Source organism: Manis pentadactyla, chromosome 4, assembly GCF_030020395.1.
Source record: "Manis pentadactyla isolate mManPen7 chromosome 4, mManPen7.hap1, whole genome shotgun sequence".
Taxonomy (NCBI): Eukaryota; Metazoa; Chordata; class Mammalia; order Pholidota; family Manidae; genus Manis; species Manis pentadactyla.
In genome coordinates this window covers 165,915,527-165,939,869 of record NC_080022.1, presented here as the reverse complement: position 1 = coordinate 165,939,869, position 24,343 = coordinate 165,915,527, and the positions used below count along the sequence as shown (strand labels likewise).

The 24,343-nt window shown below is 52.1% G+C and overlaps 1 long non-coding RNA gene across 3 annotated transcripts; it reads right to left on the bottom strand.

Annotated features, from left to right (window-relative positions):
- Window positions 1-2,711: 2,711 nt before the first annotated feature.
- On the bottom strand, window positions 2,712-16,649 carry LOC118909369 (uncharacterized). Of its 3 annotated transcripts, XR_008997361.1 has the most exons (5): window positions 16,540-16,649; window positions 16,089-16,446; window positions 7,735-7,812; window positions 3,342-3,491; window positions 2,712-3,107 (listed from the first exon to the last, which is right to left on the bottom strand). It is a non-coding gene; the product is annotated as an uncharacterized LOC118909369 (long non-coding RNA). The 3 variants fall into 3 exon arrangements; XR_008997360.1 differs by having other exon boundaries at window positions 2,712-3,491; window positions 14,640-16,446; XR_005023602.2 differs by lacking the exons at window positions 2,712-3,107; window positions 3,342-3,491 and adding an exon at window positions 6,557-7,438.
- Between the last annotated feature and the right edge of the window lie 7,694 nt (window positions 16,650-24,343).

Genomic DNA, 24,343 nt, shown 5'->3' with positions numbered 1-24,343 from the left:
CCAACTTGATGTGGTTTGGCAAAATCCATTCACTGTTGTCCCTCTGGCTCCAGCCAGCCCAGCAGTTCACACCTATCCCCATTCTTGACTAACAATGTGGAGAAAGAGAAGCCACCCACAGACACCAATTTGCAAGACAGACAGAGCCTGGGCCTTCTGGCAGGAGCTGGAGGAAGGCTGTGTTGTGGGGAAGTAAAGTCGGGCAACAATCACCACGTGTGGCTACAGCTGACACAGGGCTGGAGACCAATTCATCAGACACCTGTCTGCCTTCTGGGCTGCTCTGCCCCTCCAGCCATCCCTGATCCAACCCCTTTTAGATTTTAGTAGAGTCCTTTCTTCATTTCACCTGAACTGTCAGCTCCCTGAACACCAGGACGTAGCTCTTACTAATTATCCCCACATCCTGCATTGTGCCTGATGAACAGCTATCTGTACAATCATCCTATTGCACAGATGAGAAAATTGAGGCTCAAAGAGGTATATATAGTAACTCTCGCAAGGTCACGCCATGGATGCATAGCACAGATAGGAACCCAGTTGAGACTCTGGGCCTCAAAATAACCTGGACTCTCCTCACAATTTCTTTGTGGTGGGGGTGGGGTGTTTCAAGGGCAAGATATTCTCTGCAAACATATTCCCAAAGCTCCTCAACAAGTTTGGGAGGATTCAGAAAGCAGAAAGTAGGCTCTCTCCGCCCCACCCATGCCCTGCCAGGTCTGCCAGAGGGGCTTCCTAGCTTAGAAGGCCCTGAGCAAGGTCACTCAGCACTGAGCAGCAGAGCCTCTCCCCTGGCTTTACCACAGATCCCTACTTCTCCACCTTTCCTGCGGTCCTGGTTCTACCCTAGAGGACCAAGGCCCGTGTGCAGTAAGCCCCCCAAGTGATGCCATGTGGAAGGCAGCTCAGGGGTCTGGCTCTCAGGTTCCAGTCTTCCTCCAACTCTGAGCCATCCCCATATAAATGCAAAGCCCTGCACACTCCCTTCTGCCTGCCCTAAGTCCATCCTCATGTCCTCCTGTGTTATTCACAACACTTAAAAATTGCTTGGAACAGCGGTTAAGGAACCCTCAGACTGATGGGAAAAGCACGATCCTTGATTCTGTCATCTCCCAGTCAGATGGTGGAAACAGGTCATACACGGAGGACGACAGAGAGACAGGCTGGTGGGCATCGGTACATGGGACTTGCAGGCAGGCAGAGAGAAGGCAACATGATGGACAGGGAGGACAGGGAAGAAGGGCCGGGTTGGCGGATGAGGTTTTGGCACCAGGAAAGGCCTGGGGGAGAAGGGGTGTCTTGCGTGGGTTGGGGATGGAGTTCGTCTGCCAGATTCGCAGAGGGGGCCGAGGGGGCCGAGTTGGTGGGGGTCAGGACCCCAGCACCAGAGGCCCCAGATCCTGGACCTAGCTCCCGCGCAGAAACCTAAGCCTCTGAGCCCTCCCCCTTCCCAATACTCCTGTGCTAAAAAGCCCACGACATTTATGACTTCAGGAGGGTAAAGAACCTGAGAAAGGAATCGCAGACCATATGGATTTGTTTCCTGAGTTTTACAAAATATCCCTCCAATTAGACCGGGAAAGGCCATTGGCCTCTGTCTCGGGGCCCCTGGATTCAATTACCGCTGGCCTCCCCACGGGCACTGCTGCGTGGCCCTCCGCCCCCTCCACGCAGTGGCCCGGGAAAGGGGGTGGTGGTGGGGGCCAAGGCCCGGTGCTGGGGACAGTGATTTTACGCATTTCTGATGGATTCGATATTAAATCCCCCTGCTGTGGTTGTGAGTCTTTGGTGCCCCACCCTGCACCCCACCCAGCCTTCTGGGCTCTGGGAAGTCCAAGGTCTTGAGACAGGACCTCTTGGATTCCCTTCCTCTCTCTGCCAGGAAAAATTTCTTGACATCAGAAAAATACAGAATCATTGAGCAAACTGAGAGGTGGAATTATGGGTGTTTTCTAAAAAAATGTTTTAAGAGTTGGTATAGTACCTTTTCTATAATAAATCAAAACAAGCCATGAAGAAGTCCCTTTCTTGCCCACCTGTGCTCCGGATTCTCCCAGAGTCTGTCTCCTCAGCCTATGAACACCCTCCCAGTTCTCCCATCCTATAAACACCTTCTGTGCGCCCCGCCACCCTCGCAGCCCCCACCCTCCCATCCTCCCTGATTCTGGGAGACAGAAGGTCACCCCCTCCTCCACCCCACCCTCAACCCACACTCGCCCTGCTCTCCTCCAACCCTCTGCCCTCTGGGGCCCCAAGCTGGCCTCCCTCCTTGTGGGATCAGGGGTGCCGCCCAGGCCTCACTGGCCAGCCTCCCTGCTCCTGTACCCCCAAGGGCCTCCTCTTTCCAGAAGCGCTGTCCTCCCTCAGCTGCCGGCACCCACTGCCCCAAGGTCAGAGCTTGGGGTTCCCCCGCTGGGCCTTTCACTCTCTCGGGGCCATGCTGCCTTCCGGGCCCTCATCCCCACTCCAGACGGCTCCCTAGTCTGTTACCTCAGGGCTCCGTCTCTTCAAGCCCAATTTTCTGGTTGCCTATAAATACCACCTTGTAGTGTTCTGCCCACCCCTCAATCAATGGCAACGTGCTCAAAATGCAACAAGAATTCATTCTGTATCTGCCACCCCTCCAGTAATGAAAGTCCATCCCTCAGCTCTCTGTTCTTTTTTTTTTTACTTAATAAACTTCATATTTTTGAGAACAGTTTTAGGTTCACAGCAAAACTGAGTGGAAACACTGAGAGTTCCTGTGCGCCCACTGTGTCCCCAGCACACATCCTCCCCCACTACCTACATCTCACACCCAGTGGTACATTTGTCACACCTGGCAGCCTCTGTTGATGCACAACTATCACCCCAAGTCCGTGTTGACATTAGAGTTCACTTTTAGTGTTGTACATTTTGGGTTTGGACAGTGTACAATGACGTGTATCCACCATTATAGTATGGCACAGAATTTGCCTTTTCCAGATTGTCTGATAGTTGGAACCATGCGGTATGTGCATCATACAGACCTTCAGCAAGGCGCCGACTCGCTGTGGTCTGTTTCCCCTCCGTAAGATGACAAGAGCTGGTTGTCACAGTCACGTTGTATCCTAGCGCACCACGTGGCTCTGCCGTGAACAGTATTAACATGGTCAAAGGGTGCTTTTTCAGTTGTGGTGGTTGTGTTTAAAAGGATTAACTTTTAGACAAATCATAGATTTGTCTATGGGTACAGCCTAGAAGGTAAATGTAAATGACTTTATGTCAAAAGTTCAGCTTACAGTGGCTGGGACGTGGGAAGCAGAGGAGAGAAGGGAGGACTATCGTCCTCACCTCCAAAGTAGAGAATCAGGAGCTACTACCTCTGGTGGGCTGAACAAGTAATCAAGGTCCTGATGTGTGATGTTCCACGCTGCGGGCAAGAGCAGTGGATGGTCTGAGATCCGTGGAGTACAACCACGTGTGGGAGGACAAGAGGAACCGGGAGGTCGACAGCCAAATCCTCCTCAATCCTAAAAGGCAATCAATCGCTAACGTTTAAAGTTGACAAGTCAAGGAAGAGAAGTAAAACAAAATATTTTTAAATGACAGTATAAAAATGAGAGATAAAAAGACATTCACCAGAATATCTAAAAATAAAAATGGTTACAAAGTTTTCCAGATGGGACAAGTTGTTTTTCATTTTAATCCCTTCTGTGCTATTTAATTTTTTAACCATATGCATATTTTACTTAGTTAAACTCAAAGTGTTTAAAGAAATTATTTTAATTAGAAACTTCAGCTGAAGGATTTTTTTCTTTATTGAGGTATAATTGATATATTGTAAACCACACATATTTAAAATGTAGAATTTGATAGTCTTGACATATGTTCACAACCGGGAAACTCCCACCACAACCAGGGAAGGGAATATACCACCTCTGAAATTTCATCATGCCCTTTGTAATCCCTCCTTCCCCTTTCTTCCCTCATCTGCAATGCAACCACTGACCTGCTTTCTGTTGGTATAGGTTAGTTTCTATTTTCTAGAGTTTTATATAAATGAAATCACCTAGCCTGTCCTCTTTTTTTTTTAACCTGACTTCTTTCACTCAGCATAACTATTTTGAGATTCATCCCTGTTGTTGCCAATACCAAAAGTTGGTTCTTTGTTATTTCTGAATATATTCCACCTTATGGGAGGGCCACAGTTTGTTTATACATTCGCTTGATAAATGAAACATTTTGTTGACTCCAGATTTTGGCTATTGCAAGTAAAGCTGCTATGGCCCTTCATGTACAAGGCTTTGTGGGGACATATATGTTTGCTTTTCTCTTAGACAAACACTTGGGAGTGGAATGGCTGGATCATATGGTAGGTATATATTTAACTTTTAGGAAACTGTCAAAGTGTATGTACCATTTTATGTTCCCCACAACAGTGTGTGGGAATCTCAATTCCTCCATATCCTTGTTAACACTTAGTATGATCAGTTTCATATTTAAAAAACTTAGCCATTAATGGGTATGCAGTGGTATCTCATAGTGTTTTTAATTTTCATGTACTTATCTGCCATCTATACATCTCCTTTAGCAAAATGTCTCTTCCAATCTTTTGCCCACTTTTTTAAAAAAAATTTTTATTAAGGTATGATTGATATACATTCTTATGAAGGTTTCACATGAAAAAACAATGTGGTTACTACATTTACCCATATTATCAAGTCCCCACCTATACTGCAGTGCAGTCACTGTCCATCAGTGCAGCAAGATGCCACACATCCACTATGTGCCTTCTCTGTGCTACACTGTTCTCCCCGTGATCCCCCACACCATGTGTACTAAACATAATACCCTTCAATCCCCTTCTCCCTCCCTCCCCACCCGCCCTCCACACCCCTCCCCTTTGGTAACCACTAGTTCATTCTTGGAGTCTCTGAGTCTGCTGCTATTTTGTTCCTTCAGTTTTGCTTCATTGTTATACTCCACAAATGAGGGAAATCATTTGGCATTTATCTTTCTCTGCCTGGCTTATTTCACTGAGCATAATACCCTCTAGCTCCATCCATGTTGTTGCAAATGGTAGGATTTGTTTCTTTCGTATGGCTGAATAGTATTCCATTGTGCATATGTACCACATCTTCTTTATCGATTCATCTACTGATGGACACTTAGGTTGCTTCCATATCTTGGCTATTGTAAAAAGTGCTGCAGTAAACATAGGGGTGCATATGTCTTTTTGAATCTGAGAAGTTGTATTCTTTGGATAAATTCCAAGGAGTGGGATTCCCGGGTCAAATGGTATTTCTATTTTTGGTTTTTTGAGGAACCTCCATACTGCTTTCCACAATGGTTGAACTAGCTTACATTCCCACCAGCAGTGTAGGAGGGTTCCCCTTTCTCCGCATCCTTGCCAGCATTTGTTGTTCTTAGTCTTTTCAATGCTGGTCATCCTTACTGGTGTGAGGTGATATCTCATCGTGGTTTTAATTTGCATTTCCCTGATGATTAGTGATGTGGGGCATCTTTTCATGTGTCTGTTGTTTTGCCTACTTTTTACTGGGTTGTCTTCTTAGTAAGTTTTGAGAGTTCTTTATGTATTTCTGGATGCAAGTCCTTTGTGAGATATATGCTTTGTAAATATTTTTTCTCAATAAACTTTATTTTAGAAAACTTTTAGATTTAGAGAAAAATAGTACAGAGTTCCCATGTATCCCACACCCAGTTCTCCTCCCTATTATTAACATCTTACATTAATATGGCACATTAGTTACCATCAATAACAATATTGATCCATTAATATTAATTAAAGCCCATGCTTTAATTCCTTAGTTTTACCTAATGTCCTTTTTATATTCCCAGATCCCACCCAGAACATCACATTTAATAGTCATGTCTCCTCAGGCTCCGTAAGCTGTAGCAATTTCTCAGAATTTTCTTGTATTGATGACGGTGACACTTTTGAGGAATCCTTGTCAAGAATCTTATAGACTGTCCTTCCATTGGGATTTGTCTGATGTTATTCTCATGATTAGACTGGGGTTATGGGTTAGGGGAGTAAGTTCCATGTTATCACATAATGTCAAGTGTACATATTTCCAACTTGAAATTTAGTGATTCATTAAGATTTCTGGCTGATCTCCTGCTCCACACATCTCCTCACCAAGTCTAAGGTGGTCCTGACAGGGCACAGGAGGGCAAGAACATGTTAGGGTGAAATGCAGAGGGCACCGAGAAGGGACTTCAGGTCAGGGTGTTTTGGGGGTATGCAGGTAGGAAATAGAAGGGAAGAGAAAGGGAACTAGGGAGAGAGAAAGTCACTCAGCTAGAGGGAGAGAAGAGCGGAAGGAAGAGGGGTGGAGCCCAGGGCTGAGCTGGGAAGGGGAGGCCCAGAGAGGCACCACCCGAGGGCACAAGCTGGTGCATGGTGAAGTCAGGGCTGAAGCCAGCTCTGTCTGGCCCAAGAGCTCACTCTGAGCTGCCTGCAACCCTGCCTGCTCTGAGAGCCCAGCAAGAAAGATAAAATAGGAAGAGAGAGCCTTCGCATGAGGCCCAGGAGCAAGGGGTTCTGCCTGAGGCTTGCTGCTCCCGAGGAGGGCAGAACTGGGTTTTCCTGGGCCCAGAGGAGTGTTGGCCTCTAGGAGGCTGAGGGGAGCCTGTCACACAACAGGGACTTGCAGGAGTCCGAGCTCCCCCCAGTGCCCCACGTGGTGCTGAGGCCTGGGGGAGGGGGCAGCTCAGGATAGGTACATTACTGTGATCTGGGGCTGGGGAGTGGCCATCTAGTGTCAACCTGGCAACTTGCTGCATGTGCAACTGCCCAGGCCCCCATGGAGGTTTAGATTCAGTGAGGCTGGGCCTCGGAGCCCCAGGTGACTGTGTTGTGGCAGGTGGCCCAGGATTCCGTTCTGAGAGGCACTGCTCCATGCAGTAAGCATCTCTCACCAGAAGAGTTGCTGGGAAGGTGGGGGACCTGACGGTCTCAGTGCTCTGAGAATCTCCCTGTCAGGGGTCTGATGTGAGTCGGGGCCTGGAGAGAGCACTGCAGATATGGAGGGAAGGAGGTCAGGTAGCCAGTGGAGGTGGGCTGGGCAGTGAGCTGGGCGGGAGCTGTCTGTATCCTTTGAAAAGTCCCTTGTGCCCCAGGCTCCCTCGCATCTCTGGGTACTTGTTCCTGGATAGAGTTTTCTCCAGGACACCTCAGGGTCCCCAGGGCAGGAGGAGGGGGCAGATCAAAGGGCAGGGGCCTGACAAGGGAACTGGAGATGCCTTCTTTGTCTGCCTTGGACAGGATGGATGGGAGCCCTGGGCCAGGGGCTGGGGAGGGGGTGTGAATGGAGAAACTAAATCCTGGTGTATTCACTGCCGACAAAAGGAAGGGCCTGGAGAGGGGTTAGGCTTCTCGCCAGCTGTTCCGGCTGGAAGCTTCCGGCAAGTCTTGGGACATCTGGGTCAGACTCTCTTCAGGGGCAGGAAAGACCTAAGGGGGTGGCAGTTTGCACCTCAATTAGGTGCAGACCCAGGTCCCCTCATCAAGCCCTGCTTTTAGCTGACCCCAAGTTACCCACACCCAGGAGGGGGTCCAGGAGCAGAGCTGGGCAGGGAGGGGAAAGTAGGAAATAAATAGCCTCCTCCCAGCTTCTCCAATCCCAGACACCCTGGTATCCCCATCCCTCCTGGGGAAGTAGACCAGCCACTCGGGTGTAACACTACCCCAGGCTCCCCCACATCTGGAGCCCCAGCTGCCCACCCACCCCAGGGGCTGTGAACTCTTACCCCAAAGAGAAGAGCCGAGGGGGCAGCAGCTGTCTGCTCAGGGCTGTCTGGGCCACAGCCACAGCAGGTGGCGGGCATCTGTAGGGAGGTGGAGAGAGGGCAGGATCTGTGTTTCACCTTCCTCTGGGGTAATTTGGGGCCTCACAGTTGGTATTAGGGTTGCGGTGTGTTTGGGATATGGTTAGCCTTATCCCAACTTTGGCCTGAATTCATGAAGACCCAGAGACTAGGACCCCAAACCATGATCCCCCAGGTCCCCCACTGAGACCAACTGGGCCAAGCACCTGACACAGGCAGGTGAGGTGCAGAGGTGGAGACGAGTGGGGTCTGGGGTGGGTAAACCAGTGGCAGGTGGGCAGTGAAGACTTGAACTCAGCCTCCTAGTCCCTTAGGTTGTCTCCCACCCCCTGGCCCTCCCCCCAGCACTGCTCCCAGAGGTGGTGAGTCTCAAGCCCCACCCCCCACCCCCACAATTAGCTGCTGAGTAATAAATGACCACAAATTGAGCAGCTAAAACATGCATTTATTATCTTGTGGTTTCTATGGTTAGAGTGTGAGTGCAGCTTAAGTGAGTACTCTGCTCAGGGTCTCACATGGCTGCAGGCACGGTTGCTGGCAGGGCCCCATTCCTCCCTGAGCTCAGGGTCCTTCCCAAGCTCACACGTGGTTGTTGTAGGGATGGTTACAGGACCCAGGTTTGGTCTCCCTTGTTGGCTGCCAGCCAAGGCCGCCCGCAGCTCCTTGACACGTGGCCCTCTCCCAGGTCCTCTCACTACACGGCAGGTTACTTTTTCAAGGCCAGGAAGAGGAGCTCTGAACTCAGGGAAGGCCTCAGCCGGAATCAACTCCCTTCTGATAAAATCAACTGATTTGGAACCTTAATTACATCTGCAGAACCCCTTCACCTCCTTCATATCCTGTCGGCTGGGAGTAAGGCACAGGCTTGGGAATATATGAGGCTGTGACTCTTGGGTATCGCCTTAGCCTTGACTGCCACACCTTCCCCTGAAAGTGGCGGACCTGCCGGGACTCCCGCAGACCTCTGTCTGTCTCTAGACCGTGTGATAGCAAGTGTGCTGATGGCCCCGGCAGGGGGCTGGGAGGGGATCCTTTCTTTATTTTGATTTCATTCAACAAAGGGCAGTTGAATGTGCACGAGGCTGGGGGGTGCATGTTGGTGAGGCCGTGACCCCGGTCACTGGGACCCCCATCCTCAAGGGGGAGGCCAATATCTGGAAGTCACTTTAGACTTTCAGGGGAGTCTGGGAAAGCTTCTGAAAGGAGGGACAGTCTGGCTCTGGTGGGATTTTGAAGGCAACCAAGGTTGGGAGTGGGCAGAAGGAAAGGGCTGTTCTGGTGGAGGACAGCTTGACAGGAGTGAACGTGGCTGTTGACTGCAAGACTTTAGGCTGAGAAATCAGACCGGAGAGCAATGAGGGAGGAATGAGAACAGCAGGCTGAGGAGGCAATGGGGAGCTGTGAACACGCGGTGAGTGGGGGCAGGACATGATGATTTCTGGTCATGGGCACCCCCTGAGAGTCCTGTCTCTCTCTCCATATTGAGCCTCCACTACAAGCTACACGCTGAGTTTGGTGCTATGACCACAATACTGAATGAGCAGAGACGGGACCTCAGGGATCTTGCAGACAAATCAGGGAAATAGACATTAACCAACGTGTCTTGTTATATCTGGATTATGAAGAAAGGAATATAGGTATTGTAAGAGCAAAAACCTGGGCCCTGAACTAGTCTGCTGGGTCCACGGAGGCCCTGGAGGGTGGGGTGAGGGTGGCGGGTACATCCCACCCCAGCAGAGAAAAGAGAAAGAACAGGGCGCCTGCCTGCTTTCACACACGCAGATTCAGTCTGAAAGCAGCGCCCTGTCCCTAATCCTCCCTAATTCTCATCCTGTCTCAAAGCAAAGGCCGCCAGCACAGATCCTTTGTGCCCAGCTGCGAGCCAGGACACCTCCTCTGTCGTCACACACTGTGAAGGAAAAGCACCTGTGCCCACCCTCCTGTGTGAGCACAAGGACCAGAGCCAGCCAGAGGGGCACAACTGTGTGTCCCCAGGCTGTGGAAGCCCCACTGCCTGACTGTTCTGCACACCCAGCCCCAGATGTTCTCATGCCCCGTCACCCAGATGCAGTCCCAGACAGCTGCACAGCTGGCTGGCTGGCCTGTGGGACAGCAGGCTTGCCAACAGCCCTGGGAAGGAGGGCAAAGAGAGGGGACATCTCAGACAAACAGAGCTGACTCCCTGAGCCAAAGCATACACTGATCAGAGGCCTGAGCAAGCAGGCCAGTGAGCGTGTGGGGACGTTAACCTCTTCCTTCCCAGCATGGCTCCAAGCAGTTCCTCATATACTCATCTCTGCATTCCTCTACCTCTGGCCAGATGTCCACCCCCCTTAACCACCCCAGCAGACTCCTCTGGCTGGACAAGGAGAGTCCTTCCTTGCTCCCCAGGGAACAGGTTCATTCATTCATTCATTCATTTTGACAGAAATAAAACACCTTGACCCCAAGGAGCCAGGGTCTGGAAGTCCTTTCTGCTGTCTGACCTTGCTCCCACTCTCTGACTTAGTCACTGCTGTCCACCCGTGATGGCAGCTGCCGTCCTGGAGGCAGCGCAGTGCAGCAAATGAAGCCTGGGCTCCCATCACAGCCACACCCCCAACACACACACAACTAACAGCAGTCTCTGGGCAAGTTGCTGGGGTCTCTGCTAACCTGCATGTAAGTGAGCATAGGAGCTGCCTCACCAGGCTCAGAGGATGAAAGGAGGTAACACACGCAGAGCTCCCAGAATGAGGCACCGGCACACAGCCCCTGCTCAGCCCCGCTAGCTGCCACGTGGCAGGGTGGAGCAGGCTCCCAGAGAGACGGTCTGAGACCAGTCTTGAACTCACACTCTAATGGCACTAAACAAGTAAGCAATCAGCAAACGAGTCCATCCCAGACTGGGGCAGGTGGTAGGAAGGAACTCAGGAAGTGAGCAAGGGTCTGGGAGGATGGGTGGGAGGCAGCCTGGGAAGGGCTGGGTGTTGAGAGAGTAGCCATTGCCCGTCTCTCCACGTCTGCATCCTGGTGTGCGGACAGATTCAGGGTGAGCATGCGTCCAGGACCTCACAGTCTGACAAATACTAAGAGAGCCACAGGGTTACAGGTGCCAGCGCAGGCAACCTTCGTCACAGGCAGGCCCAGGCCGGGAGAGAAGGGAGGCTTGGGCTCTGGGTCGGGGGAGGCAAACATCTAACCCTGCAATGAGGCAGGAAAGTTGTGTGAGGCCATATGTGAGAAGCTCGGAATGCCAGGCAAGGAGCTGGAACACTCCCGGGGCAGGGGAGGCCAAGGCAGGTTTGAGGCCCGGAACTGACTGCTGGGATACGAGTTGTGGAAGGACCTCCCTGGCTGTGGGGAGGAAACGGGATTGGAAGGGCTGGTGGGGTGGGCAAGGAGCCCAGGCAGCAGCCAAGTCTGTGTTGACCAGGAAGATCAGTAGCTCCTGGTGCCTGACTAGCCCTGCAGAGTGGAGAGGAACTGGGTGCACCCTGGGATCCTGGAGATCTAATCTGATGGACTCTCCCTGCACAGTTCAACTCAGTACATCTCAGGGAGCGTGTGCTGGTGCAAGAGGCAGCCATGCGCAGGCCAGATGAGGAGCCTAAGGAGGTCCCAGCTGGGGCGGAAAACACACATTCAACAAACCCCACTGGGAGAGATGGCTTATAAATTATTAAAGAAAGTGGGACGGGTTGTCTGCTTCAGACCTGAGCTCCCTGAGGGCAGGGGCTGTGCCTCCCCTTCACACAGGAGATGCCTGAGGTCAGGGCAATGTTTTCTCCATGAGCTGGACGGTCCCTAAGAAAGGATCTGTTTCCTGCTGCTTCTGGGGCTGTGGTCCACCACCAGGCACCTGCCTGCTCCTCACACCTCCCAAGGGGCCAGGAACAGAAGGGAGTGGGCCGTGTCCGCCACAAACACTTGCCAGCTCCCAGCCATTTCCTGAACTGAGCCCACTGCCCCGCTGGTGGCAGGACCACCCACTCTATCTCAGAAGCACCTCTCGGGGTGTGGCCAGGCCAGGGGGGGTACTCAGCTCCCCACAGAGGGCCTTCACTGGGGCTCTGTCCCTGCTGACCGCCTCCCTGCCCCCACCCCCAGCTGCAGGCTCACTGGGCTGCTGCCATCAGGGGTGAGTGCCGAGTGGGGCAGATGGGCATGGGGCAGAGGTCAAAGGTCCACACTCCCCCTCAGGAGGAGCTTCTGGGCAGAGCTGGGGGAAGACCTATGAAAGGGTGCCAGGACATGGACGGTCTAGGAACCAGAGCTGGAAGACACAACCCCCAGCATTTGCCCTCAGTTCCTGCGGGCCTTGGGCAAGCAAGCCCCTTCTGTCCCACCGGGCTGAGAAGTCTGGGACGGTCACCGCAGTCCCTCTGGCCTGCATCTTGGAAAACTGTGAGGTTGGGAGACCTCATGTGAGTGCCCCATGAAGCCAAACAAGACGAAATGCCACAGCATGAGAGAACTGAGGCGGACACATAGAAAGACTGCCTAGAAGGAGGGAATATGAGCCCCTGGACAGGCCCTGTGTCACTTCTTTCCAGGGATCCATCTGGAGCGACAGCAGGAGGGACCTGTGGCCAGAGCGGCATCAGAGGATACCTCCTGCCCTTTGTAGCCAGGATGGCAGGATTTTGTCCTGGTCAGGCTGGATTTCCCTCCCTTGCACTCATGAAGTTTGACCTCTGACCTTTGGCTTACCCCACACTGTTACCATTGTGCAGAGCCCAGGGCTGGCTCCAAGAGGAGCTGGCAATCTGGCCCATGGGCACACATAATCCCTGCCTTCAGGAGGCTCCTGACAGTGGGACAGTCACCACCCTAAGGAAGCTCTAATCTGATGTGGGGATACATAGCCCCTGCCTTCAGGGGACCCCATGGAAAGGAGTCAGAGCCCCTGTCACAAGGAGAAATGACCCAGGAGTCAGGCAAACTCCAAACCCCCCAGTCTGGAGGCAGCTGGATCCCCAACAGCATATGAATCTGAAACTGGATCAGAGACGCAGAGATGGCAGTGTGCCCAGCAGTGGGGTAGTATGTTGGGGAGCTCGTGGGGCTGAGGAAACCAAGCACCGATTGCCCAGCTGTCTGTAGGCATGTGCATGGGTGTAAGGAAAGAAGGGCAGCTGGGTGAAGAAGGTCCTGCCGGAGGCTGTGTGCACATCTGTGGCAGATGTCCTGGTACCAGTGCTCAGGCTGGGGTATGGGAACCAGGTCCTCGGTTCTGTTGCTGATGAGTATGCTCCACACAGGTGGGGTAGAGGTCTGCAGGGGTAAGAGGTGCAGGTGTGTGCACTGCCAGGTCCCTGGCAGCCTGGGGCCTGTTCTCAGCCCCATGAACTCACACTGGGTAATTGGCATGCTCTCCCTGGGCCAGGGTCCTCTGCAGAGGGAGGGGTGGAAGGGCTGCGTGAGGCTTTCTCAGCTCCATGGGTCTGTGCTCTGAACACAAGGGAAAGCCCCAGGGGCCCTGCCCACTTCCAGGCCTTCTGTCTGTCCTTGATCCCTCACCCTGGCGCCCGAACAACTGTGCCTGACCGGCGAATGCAGACTGCATCAGCTGTCACTATGACATCCATTCTCCTTGGAGATCTGGGAGCACCCACTGAGCACTCTCCCCTCTTTCTCCTTCTCCCTTCCCACTGTGCCCACAGCTGGGAATTAGGCAGTGTGGCACCTGGAAGCCTCCTGTGCCCATGGGGTCTCGTAGGGTTCTGAGTCTTAACCCACAAGCTGGGAGGGACCAAGGTTACAAGGAACTCTGCTCCCAGCACCCCTAGGGCCCCACTTGTCACCGCCTCTGCCCCCAGGGCTCAGGAGGTCTGGGGGCAAGGCCCCCCTTCCCCTTCCCCCCAGGCAGCCCCAGCCAGGAAGAAGCCTGTCTCGTTTGCATATCACTTACATCTGAGTTGCTTGTGCCTCCTAGTTGGCCAAGTCTAAGCAACCCTGGAATTCTGATCTCACAGAATGCTGAGCTTTTTCTGGGGCCTGCTTCTCTCCATCTCCCCTGGACCCAGGTGTCTCCTAAGAGACAGTCTTACACATACACACACACATACAGCTGCACTTGACACATGGACAGAGTATACTGGCTTCCACCTACGTGCAAACACAGAGTCCTGTGCACACTGACCCAGGCCCTGTGGGACATGCACTGAGTGTCCAGATGCCCCTGGGTCTGTGTCCTCACACACACTCAGAATTCACACACATTTGCCTACACTTGTATACACACACACACACACACACCCTCTGATAACCCCGGTGCAGTCTACACAGGTGGATTAGTGCACCAACACACACAGCTCAGCTTCACAGAGGGACTCATGTGCCAGGACTGTGTGCCAGTGAAAGGCTTTAAGCAGCAGAGCCCACCCAGACCCCCAAGCAGGCAGGACTGGCAGGGCTCCTCCTGTGTGACTCACTGGGAGGAGGCAGTGCTGATCAAGTGGCTATTTTAGTGGCTGTTCGACCAGTGAGTCCCTGGGATACCATAGAGTTGCAGCCTTTAGTCAGAGCTTTGTCTCCTCTGGAATATGGCTCCCCCCTGCACTTTCTGCCTTATCTCTATTGCCCCCTCCCAGGCCTCCTACCTGTATTAACCCCCAAGCCAGCTTCCTTGGGTGGCCCTGCCTTCTAACTTCAGTCACCCTACTCTGCACCAACAACACCCCTCTGTTCCCCCCACCATAAGTACTCACACCTTTTTTGCCTTTGCCCATGCTGTTCCTTCTTCCTAGGTGGGCTTCTCTCCCTGTCCACCTGGCACATGCCTAGACAGCCTTCAAGTCCCCCCTCTAGTGTCCCCTCCTGGGTGAATCCTTCTCTAGTCTTACCAGGCAGAAGTAACACTGTGAATCCAGAAGCAGAGCAGTGGGATGGAAAGGCAGGGTCGGCCCAGTATCTGTACAGGAACTACATAGGCACTTGGGGCCTGCAATCCTCTATAAGGAGGCACTAGGGGACTGTTCAGGAAACTGCCATCACATGGCAAGCATTTTGTTCTAAATTATACTTTGTTTATTTTGGGGAAGAGCGTGTGCACCAGAATCAGACAATGCCGCTTCCGTCCTTCTGGCTGTGTGCCTTTGGGTGTGTATCCTAGCCTCTCTGAGCCCCCAATTCCTTGCCTGTAATGTGGGCTCACTGGGGGAGATTGTGAAGACCCAATTAGAGCTTGAAGATTTATGGCCTGAATTCTCATCTCATCAAACAGACTGATTTGGCTCAAAGGATTTTTGCTCACTTCTCTGTCTCCCCACTGGACTGGAAATTCTTTAAGAGCAAGGGCTATGACTCTATCTACAAAAATGGGCTTAATAAAAGGACAGACCTCATATGCTTATAGTGAAGATTAAATGAGTTAATTAATGCAATGTACTTGGAAGAAAGAGCCCCTTAGCACTACTCAGTGTTTGCTATTATGGTTATTATTACATAGTCTATCAATCTTTACCCCAACCATGTGCTGTTAGAGATATTGTCATTCCACTTTACTGGTGGAAAAAGTGAAGCTAAAAGTGACCATACCTTGCCAAGTCACACTGTAAGCAACAATCAAACCCAGATTTGAACTTGGATTTGGCAGACTATTAGTCACTATGCCCTCCTGCCAACCAGTTATGGGTCAGGACATGACAGTTCTGGGCAAACAGGTCAAATGCCCAGCCCAGGACTTCCTACAGTTAATCTGCACATGTCCACACCTCTCACTGTGCCCCTAGAGCACCCTAGAGCCTGTGCTTCATCTGGACCCAGGAACTGATGACAGCAGAGGGCACCCTGAAAAGAAGGTGCCCATTGGCCTGATCCCTACGGCCAACTGAGGGTTATCAGAACCATCCTGAGAACAGGATTCCACAGGGAGAAGGGGAGGCAGGGTAAGGGCCTGGGTGTGGGATCTTTGTCTACACTGGCCCAGAGTGCTGGTCATTCAGCCCCTCCCCACCTACCCATTCAACATCCCAGTCCAGATCACCTGGCTGGAAAGATACAATCCACTTCACATGTCATACAGTGAGTACCAGGGCTTTCCTGGGAAGCTTGCCTAGAATATTTCTCTGCAGCCTCACCAGCCAGGCCTCACTCACGCCACCCACCCACCACAGACCCTGGACCAACAGCCTAATAGGGCCTTCAGTCCTGCTCAGGAGAGATCCTCAGGGGCAGTGGTACATGGCCTCCCTGCAGCAGCTGGGCAACAGCCAGGCCAGAGAGTGACTCCTCCACATCGTGCAGCAAGTCTAGGCCTGCCCAGCTCCTGGAATAAGAGGGAGCCCTTTTACCTGGCTCCGCTGGGGACTTGGCCAACAGGCATCCGGAGTCTTTCATGTTCTGCCACGGGCCTGGTCCCACCTGTGGGCCCAGTCTACTCCAGGGAGAGTAGCTGGGTGGCCGGAATCGCAGGAGGGACAAACTAGGCGTTTGAGAGGCAGCGGCACTTCCTCTGATCCTGGGACAACCCACGCAGAGAGCCTGCCAGGCCTGGGATGGCAGAGCCAGCGGGGCATGAAATAGGGAAGAAGGAACTTTTCTTGGGATGAGATGAAGCGAGACATGTGAGTGAAAGGCTTGCAGCTCAGGGCGGATCCTGCCCGCAGATGTCCCCGTACTGTGGCCCACGCTGCTCTGGACTTGGGAGGGCTGCAGGGAGGGAAAGCGAAGACGGAGATTAGAGGCAGGGGCATCGAAGAAATGACTTTTTGCGCCCTCTTCAGGCTCCAGATCCATCCTGACCTCTTCACCAGAGAACCGGACAGCCGAGCCCCGTGGACATTCTTGGTGTGACCAGGGCTGTGGAGAGAAGGATCCCGGGGGCCGGAAGGCGGTGGACGCCTGGGCACACGCAGGACTGCAGGCGCCGCGAGCGGCTCGGGAACGCGTTGACCCGATTGGTGCGGCGGTGCCGCGGCGCCCTCTGTTGGTCGGAGGCGGAGGCGGTCTGCTCAGAGCCCCGTAACCGACTCCAGGGACCGGGGCTGCAGGACCTCCGCCCAACGCAAGTTCCCTAGGCCCCATGAGCCAGCGCCCACGGAGGCGCTCATCCGAGCCGGGAGAACCTTGGAGACGCCTGGGTCAATCCCACTTCTACTGCTGAGAAAAAAGAGAGGGGAGCTGACGAGCCCCCAAGGGGACTGGGCCAGGCACCGGGCGTTGGGGCTGGTGAAGTCCCACTGGCGGTGCCATGGTCTGGCCGGGGATTCCCTAGTCACGCCCATCAGCCACCCCAAATCAATCCACGTTCAGCCGACTCCAGACAGGCCTCCCAGCCCCACCTCTGCCTTCCACCCCTTCTACCTCCACCGCCTATGACAATTCCAGAGCCTCCCTGTCCACACCAACCCCTCCTCTGCCACCATCCCCTCCAGGCCTCTTCAGCCCACCCCAATGCCATCCCAGGAGACTACCTGTGCTCGCAACACACCGAACAATCTCCCACATGAAGCCCTCTGCTTTTTTTGTTATTTTTTCCCCAAGAAATGAAAATTTTGATTTCTTTTTTCTTTTTTGTAATCAACTTTAAAAATTGCTTTTTAATTACAAACCATAGTACTACATGTTCTTTGTAACAGCTTAAATAAACCAGAGGTATCTAAAGTAAACACTAATCTCTCCTCTCTGCCTTTCCAGCCCCACACCCCTAAAGTCACTAATGAAGCTGAAGGGTTGTTGTCTTTCCTTGTTTCTCTAAGGCCCTTCACTCAACAAGTAGGGAGTATTGAGGCCTGCTGCGCCTTGGGCCCTGGGCTGAGCCTGGGCTCCCGGGGCAGGTAAGGCAGCAGCCATGAGTGCTGCCTCAAGGGGCTTACATTCCAGTCAGGGGCAGGGAGGCAACAGAGAGTAAACAAGAATGTTTCAAATAGTGATGAATTCTCTGGGGGAAGTGGTGGGGTGATAGGCTGGGAGTGATGGCCGTTGGGGTGGAAACCAGGCTCCTTTGAGTGGGAAGTGCCGAAGAAGAGCTCTCTGAGAAGGGGCATTTGAGTTGAGCTGCTACAGAGGACACTGCAGGCCACTGTAAGGGGCTGAATGTTATTCACAGGGAACCAGAAAGTCACTGGCAGCGGGGAGGGGTTGCACAAGGATCCCTCAGATGTCCTTTGGACGGAGAATGAACTGAGAGTGAGCCGTGTGGCTGCCAGGAGACAAATGGAGAGAGATTCCTCCTTTCAGATACTTCCTTTTACACATAAAAATGGGCCCAGACAATGTACATTGCTCTGGCCTTGCTCCTTTTCCTACTAGTGCTTCCAGAACAAAACATGCAGCTCCAAGTTCAAGGGGAAGCAGTTCATACCCTGGGCAGCCAGCACCCCTCAGCTGCCACGGCCCAGGTTGTTAATCATCTTTAATTTTTCCAATGTGAAGGGTAAAAAGTATAACATTTAAAAAAAAAAAGCAGCCAAAAAAAAAAAAAAGCATAACACTTTGAGGCACAAAATTAAGTAGTATTGTATTATGTAAGTCAACTATTAAATAAGTATCCAGGAGTCCAAACTCATGTAAAGAAATGATGAAATAAACTAATAAGTAGGGGAAAAGGAGATAAATCTCCCATGCAGAAGAATTCCAAATAAATGATGCAGATACTTCATCCTAAAAGAGGGGCACATAAGTCCCCACTCCATAATTGTAGACTACAAGTATGACTTCCTTCTAATAAGTACAGTATGGAAAGAGGTGTGTTTGTGGGGCGTGGGGGATAATTTTACAGACAAGAAGCCTGACAAACTCTACTGCAGCCAGGTGGTCAAGATCAACAGCAACAACCATCAATCATGTGGACAGTAGGCACCCTTGATGTGATGGGATGAAAACAGCACTGCACCTCTGTGGTCACTCTGCCTGAAACCCACAGCCCCAAGTCTAGGAGGAAAACCCCAGAGACGTTCTGGTACCAGGGTGTTCTACAAAACACCTGCCAGGACTCCTCAAAGCTGTGAAGGTCATCAAACACAAGGCAAGTCCGTGGAAAGGTCACAGTCAAGAGGAGCCTAAAGACAGTAAATGGAATCAGGTATCCTGGGTGGGATCCCAGAACAGAAAAAGGACATTAGGTAAAAACTAAGAAAATCTGAGTAAAGACTATGGGGCTGAATAAAGAGTATTTAGGTAATAATAATTTATCAATATTGGTTCTTTAATTGTGATAAGTGTACCATACTAATATAAGTTGTTAATAATAGGGGAATTGTGTATTGGGCAGGGGTCTATGGAAACTGTACTATCTGTTCAGTTTTCCTGTATGTCTAATACTGTTCTAATTTTAAGTTTGTTAGTTTAAAAAGAAATACACTCTCATTGTTGTTTTAAATTTTATGTCCCTTAATCTTACTGAGCCTGAGTCTCTTCTCGTGTCTGTATACTTCTGCCCATTATTTTTTGCCTTTTTCTTGTTGGTTTCTAGGAATTTTTTTCATAGTAAGGACATCAACCTGTTGTTGCACGTGTTGTGAATATTCTTTTCAGTCTATTGTTTCTCTTTTTATTTTGTTTATGGGACCTCATCTCACTCAAAAACACTTTTTTTCTGTAACCAAATCTTTCTTTTTCTCTTTTTATGGTTTCTGGGTTTCCTGTCCCACAAGGTTAAAGAATTATTATTCTCCTAAATGTTCTCCTAATATTTTTAGTTTTTATTTTTCACCTTAAATCTTTAATCCATCTGGGATCTGTCTGGCAAGTGATGCCAGGTGGAAGGGGAGGATCTGGCTTTATTTTCCTCTTGAACAATCACCAAGATGGCAGCATCATTTATTAAATAAACCAGCTTTTTGACATTGACATTGAATAAATTGACAGTCTGCCTTTGAGAGATAATACACTCCCATATAGATCCCTGGGTCAGCTTCCAGGAGACTATCTTTCCCATTTCTCAATGATGCCCTCAACATCTGCCTCAGAAGTCCATACCCGTCCTCTCCCCAAAGTCTGTAACCACCGCTCCATTCCTCCCAGCCGGAAGCCTCTTCCCCACCTGGCCTCCCATGGAATTCATCCATTGCACACACATTTACCGAGCTCCTCCTGGGTGTCAGGCCCTGGACCCAAGAAGACTGTCCCTGCCTTCTGAGGAGGGAGGAGGGGAGAATAAAGTGCAATAATGCTGTGAAGACAGGTGACTCCAGAAGGACAATAGTGGCAGAGGTGTCAACTCCGTTTCAGAAAAGCTTCAAGAAGGAGATGAGGCCTGAGCTGGACAAAGTCTCCAGTGGTGAGCTCATATTTGCCACTCAGCCAAGAAGAATGGAGAGGGCGAGTGGAGGGAATAGTGTGTACGAAGGCACTGGGACAAGGAGCTGCAAGTGGTTCAGAGGCCCCAGCAAGGTGGAAAAGGTAGGGAAGGGAAAGTGAGAGGCAGGCTGGTGAGGTACGCAGGGCCAGAGCACCAGTGAGCATGCCAGAGTCAGTCTCCCGAGCAGCAGGGTTGCAAGGAGCGTGTCAACACCCATCTTCCCATATCCACATTACACTCGTGCTACCAGATACTTAGGACTTTTCTTTCAATGAGCTGCCTTTTTTCTTAAATTCATTTTAGAGGGACCCTTTATATCACACCCATAAATGGGAAACCAGTATCCCTTGTTAGAAATAAAATAGAAGAAAAGCCTTAAAAAGAAACACATCTCTATGAAAATTTAAATTGTTCATCTGTACTATTTAAAGAAAAAGGAATCTCCTGGCCAACACAACAAATACCTCACTTCAGGACACACTGATGTGGTGGGTAAAAGCGTGTGGGCTCTGGGTTCAAATCCACCTGAGGAGTATTAGCTGTGGCTCCTTAGGGAAGTCACCTTATCTCATGAAGCCTCGGTTTCCTCATCTCTAAAATGTGGCTTCAGTAAAACCTGTAAAATAATAGAACCTACTTCACTGGATTGTGCGATTAGATGAGAGGATCTGGATGCTGTTTAGTGAGTGTTCTCAATATGTCTCGGCTAGTTTGGGGCCGTGGCAAGACTCCAAGGATTTGAAACAGGAGAGGGACACCATCTAGCTTGCATCTTAGAACTCAGTCTTCCTCTGGGGTGGGTAAGGAACGGCTGGGGCAGACTAGTCTGAGGCTGCTCAAGTCACAGTGAGCCCCGACGGCACCCTGAGAGCACTTGAGTATCAGGGAGAGAGGCCAAGGCAAGGCTGGCACTGGGATTCTAACATGCTGGAGGGTGGAGCCTGTCCCCGACACAGGAGGCCACAGGTCTGTGGGTTTTTATGCCATGAAATGGGGGAGTTAGTGGGATCCTTGTTTCCCAGGGTGGCTGACTTCAGGAGAGAGTAAGTCAGGCCTTTGGGCTGAGGCCAGGCCCCCACCAGCCTGCAAGGCCCAGGAGAAAGCAGGTGCTGAGTCTGCAGGAAGCGGGTGTGGGCAGCCACATCCCCCTGATCTAGGACGGAACAGAGCTCAGAAAAGCATTTCCAGGTTGCGCCCTTCCTGCTGCCTCTCTGAGTCTTCTACTGGTGTTAAGCCTCTGTGGCTGCAGCTGACCCCCGCTGGGAGCCACGGGGCTGCAGCCCCTTTCAGGCTGTGGCCAGGCTCACTTCCCCCCGTGTACTGCCCTACACTGTTTCCTTGAAATCTCAGGGTGCTGGGGCACCAAAGGAGAACAACGATGACCCCAAGTGGGGTGGAGGGAGAAAACTAGGGAAGTTTTCCTGTGGACCTCTCTGGGGTGTTATGTGGCCACTATCCCACCCTGCCCCTTCCTCAGTGCCCCTCCACCCCCCTGCCCCATCTCTGAGCTGATTTGGGTGGAAGACCATAGACGCCACCTCCCTAACAGAAGCCCACGTCAGTGCTGCCCTGGGAATCTCTGCTACCTCCGAGGTGCTCCTGACAGTGTCTGCTCCCCACGCCCACCCAGCGGTGCTGGCCCTGAGAAGAGCCCCTCAGGAGGGATTCCCTGTGGAGTGGAGGTAGCGGTTGTCCTTCCCTCCGCCGCCAGGCGTCACCACCGGCTTGGAAATGGAAGGTGCAGCCGGGCCCGTCCGGGCGCCCGGCGACAGTGGGCCGGGAGGGGTGGAAGCCCCTGGGCAGCCCTGCGCGGGTGAGCCGGGGCGCTCCCAGGAGGAAGCTTCCACCTCTGGAGGTGACTGCCTCTTGGCGCTCTGGCCCCCAATGTCCACCACTGGAGAGGACGTCAGAGAGGTGCATGTGTCCTGGAAGTTGGGCTGGTGTGGCCAGGACTCAAGCGACAAGCCGGAGGGCCACGGGTGCCCCGCCTCTTGGCCCATCCTGCTCCGTTTTTTCCGTGAAAAGGAAGCGGGAACTTCTCACTGCAGATGTTATCTTGCCCCTTTCGGGGCCCACATTGCACCAACCCCCTCTCCCGCTCCCAGTCGAGGTTATTTGCACTACAGAGCAGCCCCCCTGCAAGCTCCTGGCATTTGGAGATGTGTTGGTTGAATGAATAATCAAATAAGACTATAGCAAAGCTAGGATTTATTGAGCACTTACTAAGTGCTAGACGCTGTTCTTCACAACTTATAGGTGGATACTGTCATTATCCCGGTGAAGAAACGAAGGCACAGAAAGGAGACAAAAGAAATTTGGCCAAGACCCAGTGGCAAATCCAGGATCGGGACCCAGGCGATTTGACCCAGAACTCCGAGCGTATAACAACGCCTCTGGGCAGCACACGCCGTTGGTTGTCAGGAGTCTGTATTCAGCGCCTCGACGCAGGGTAGGGCCCGCGGAGGGCGTCTGAACACCAGCAGGAGCGTGGGAACAACGCGCGGCCGGCGGGTCGGTTCTTGGCTTCCTCGCCCCTGCCAAGCGCCCACGAGAGGCGTCCCAAGTGCCCACCAGGTGGCGCGCTGACCCCACTTGCCTCTGACAATCCAGCTCCGCGCAGTCTCTCCATCGCCCCCTGCGGGAGTTGGTGTTGACTACAGTGACCCGGGTACAGCTGACAGGTGGCAGGCAGATGACCTGGTGCCAGGTGTCGGCTCCCTGCCAGGTGTCCTGAAGTCTAGCGACCCACCTCAGGCCGTTTTCTCCCCCTTGCTTCTCACCTCTGAAGATACTGAGAAATAGCCGGGAGGAGCGCCGCAAGACTCCTTTTGTTCAAGTGCTTCACTATTTACAAAGCACTTTCCACCAACTTCATTCAGACAAAAAAACAGGGGGTTCTGTGTACCAGTAGAGAGCCAGAGGCTCACATTCACCAAGTCCCCACCCATGAAATGGGCAGGATGATCCCCCTTTAGAGACAGGAAAGCTGAAACCCAAGGAAGAGGGGAGATTCACCCAAGATCACCCACATCACAGAACCCAGAGCCAGGCCCCTAACACAGTGCTGCTAGACTCTGCATCCTGGCCCTTTTCACTCTACCGGAGCGCATGTGGGAATTCTTACAGCCAGGAGCAAGTCCCTCCTGGCTGATGAGGTCCTGTGAGAGGCAGGGGTATGGACAAAATTACCCTCTTAAAGCCTGAGACGTGCAGGATTTGGGTTGTAGCGAGCAGCTTCCCTCAGGGCCTTCAGGGCCAGGGTCTCCCCACTGCTTCCCTGGCTCCCCTGCCCTCCCCTGTCCTGTTGCCCCCTCCCTTCCCTCACTCCATCTGACATCATGGGCCCTGGCAGCCCCATCTTGCACCCTTACTTTGCTCTGTCCTTTGCAAACTTTTTACATTCTCACCGTTGATGATTCTTAAAGTTCATACACCTCCACTCTGCACCTGAGCACCCTAGAGCACCTGACGGTCCACCTGTTCAGGACAGCACTGCACACGCCCTCCTGCAAACCTGCTCTTGTCTTGTTCTCCAGGCCAGGAAGCAGGGGTTATCTCTGACTCCCACCCCAAGTCTTGGCGTCTGACTCTTCTCCATTCCATCTCTTACTGTCCTTCAAGGCAGTCCACGACCTATCCTCATGATATCTGTCCTAATTCAGCCTACTGTCACCTCCCAGCCTCGTTTTACTCTGCCTCAAATCCACCTTCCACACTGCTGTCAAAGTGATCTTTTCAGTGATCATTCTGAAATGCAAATCTGACTCCTGTTTAAAACTTGTCATAAAAACCCCCAAACACCTTAATCTAGGGATGGAACTCAACAAACCTTTAACCAGACTCATGAAGCCCAGGTCCATCTAGCCCCTGCCCACCTCCCTGGCTCTCTCTCTCACTATCCCCTCCTTTACTACACTCACTTCCTTCAGCAGTGCTAAAGCACCAAACTCATCTTAGTCTCAGGGTCTTTGCAGGCACTGTTCCCTCTGCCTGGAAGGCCACTTCCCCAGCCCTATAGCTGGCCAAGGCCTCCTCATCATTAGATCCTAGCTGACATGTCAGAGCTCAAAGTTTTCCCTGACCTATCCTTAGTTTCTCTTTTCTCTCTTGCTCAGAACTTGTTTTCCCTTCACAGCACTTTCCAAAATCTCAGAGCTTGTGTTTTCATGTGCTTAGCTATTTCATCTCTGTCTCTCCCAAAGCCCAAATTCTCCATGTGAATAAGGACTGCAGATTCTCGATCTTGGCCCTACCCCCACACCCAGCCCAGGACCCGACATTAAAGTAGACACTTGATAACTATTT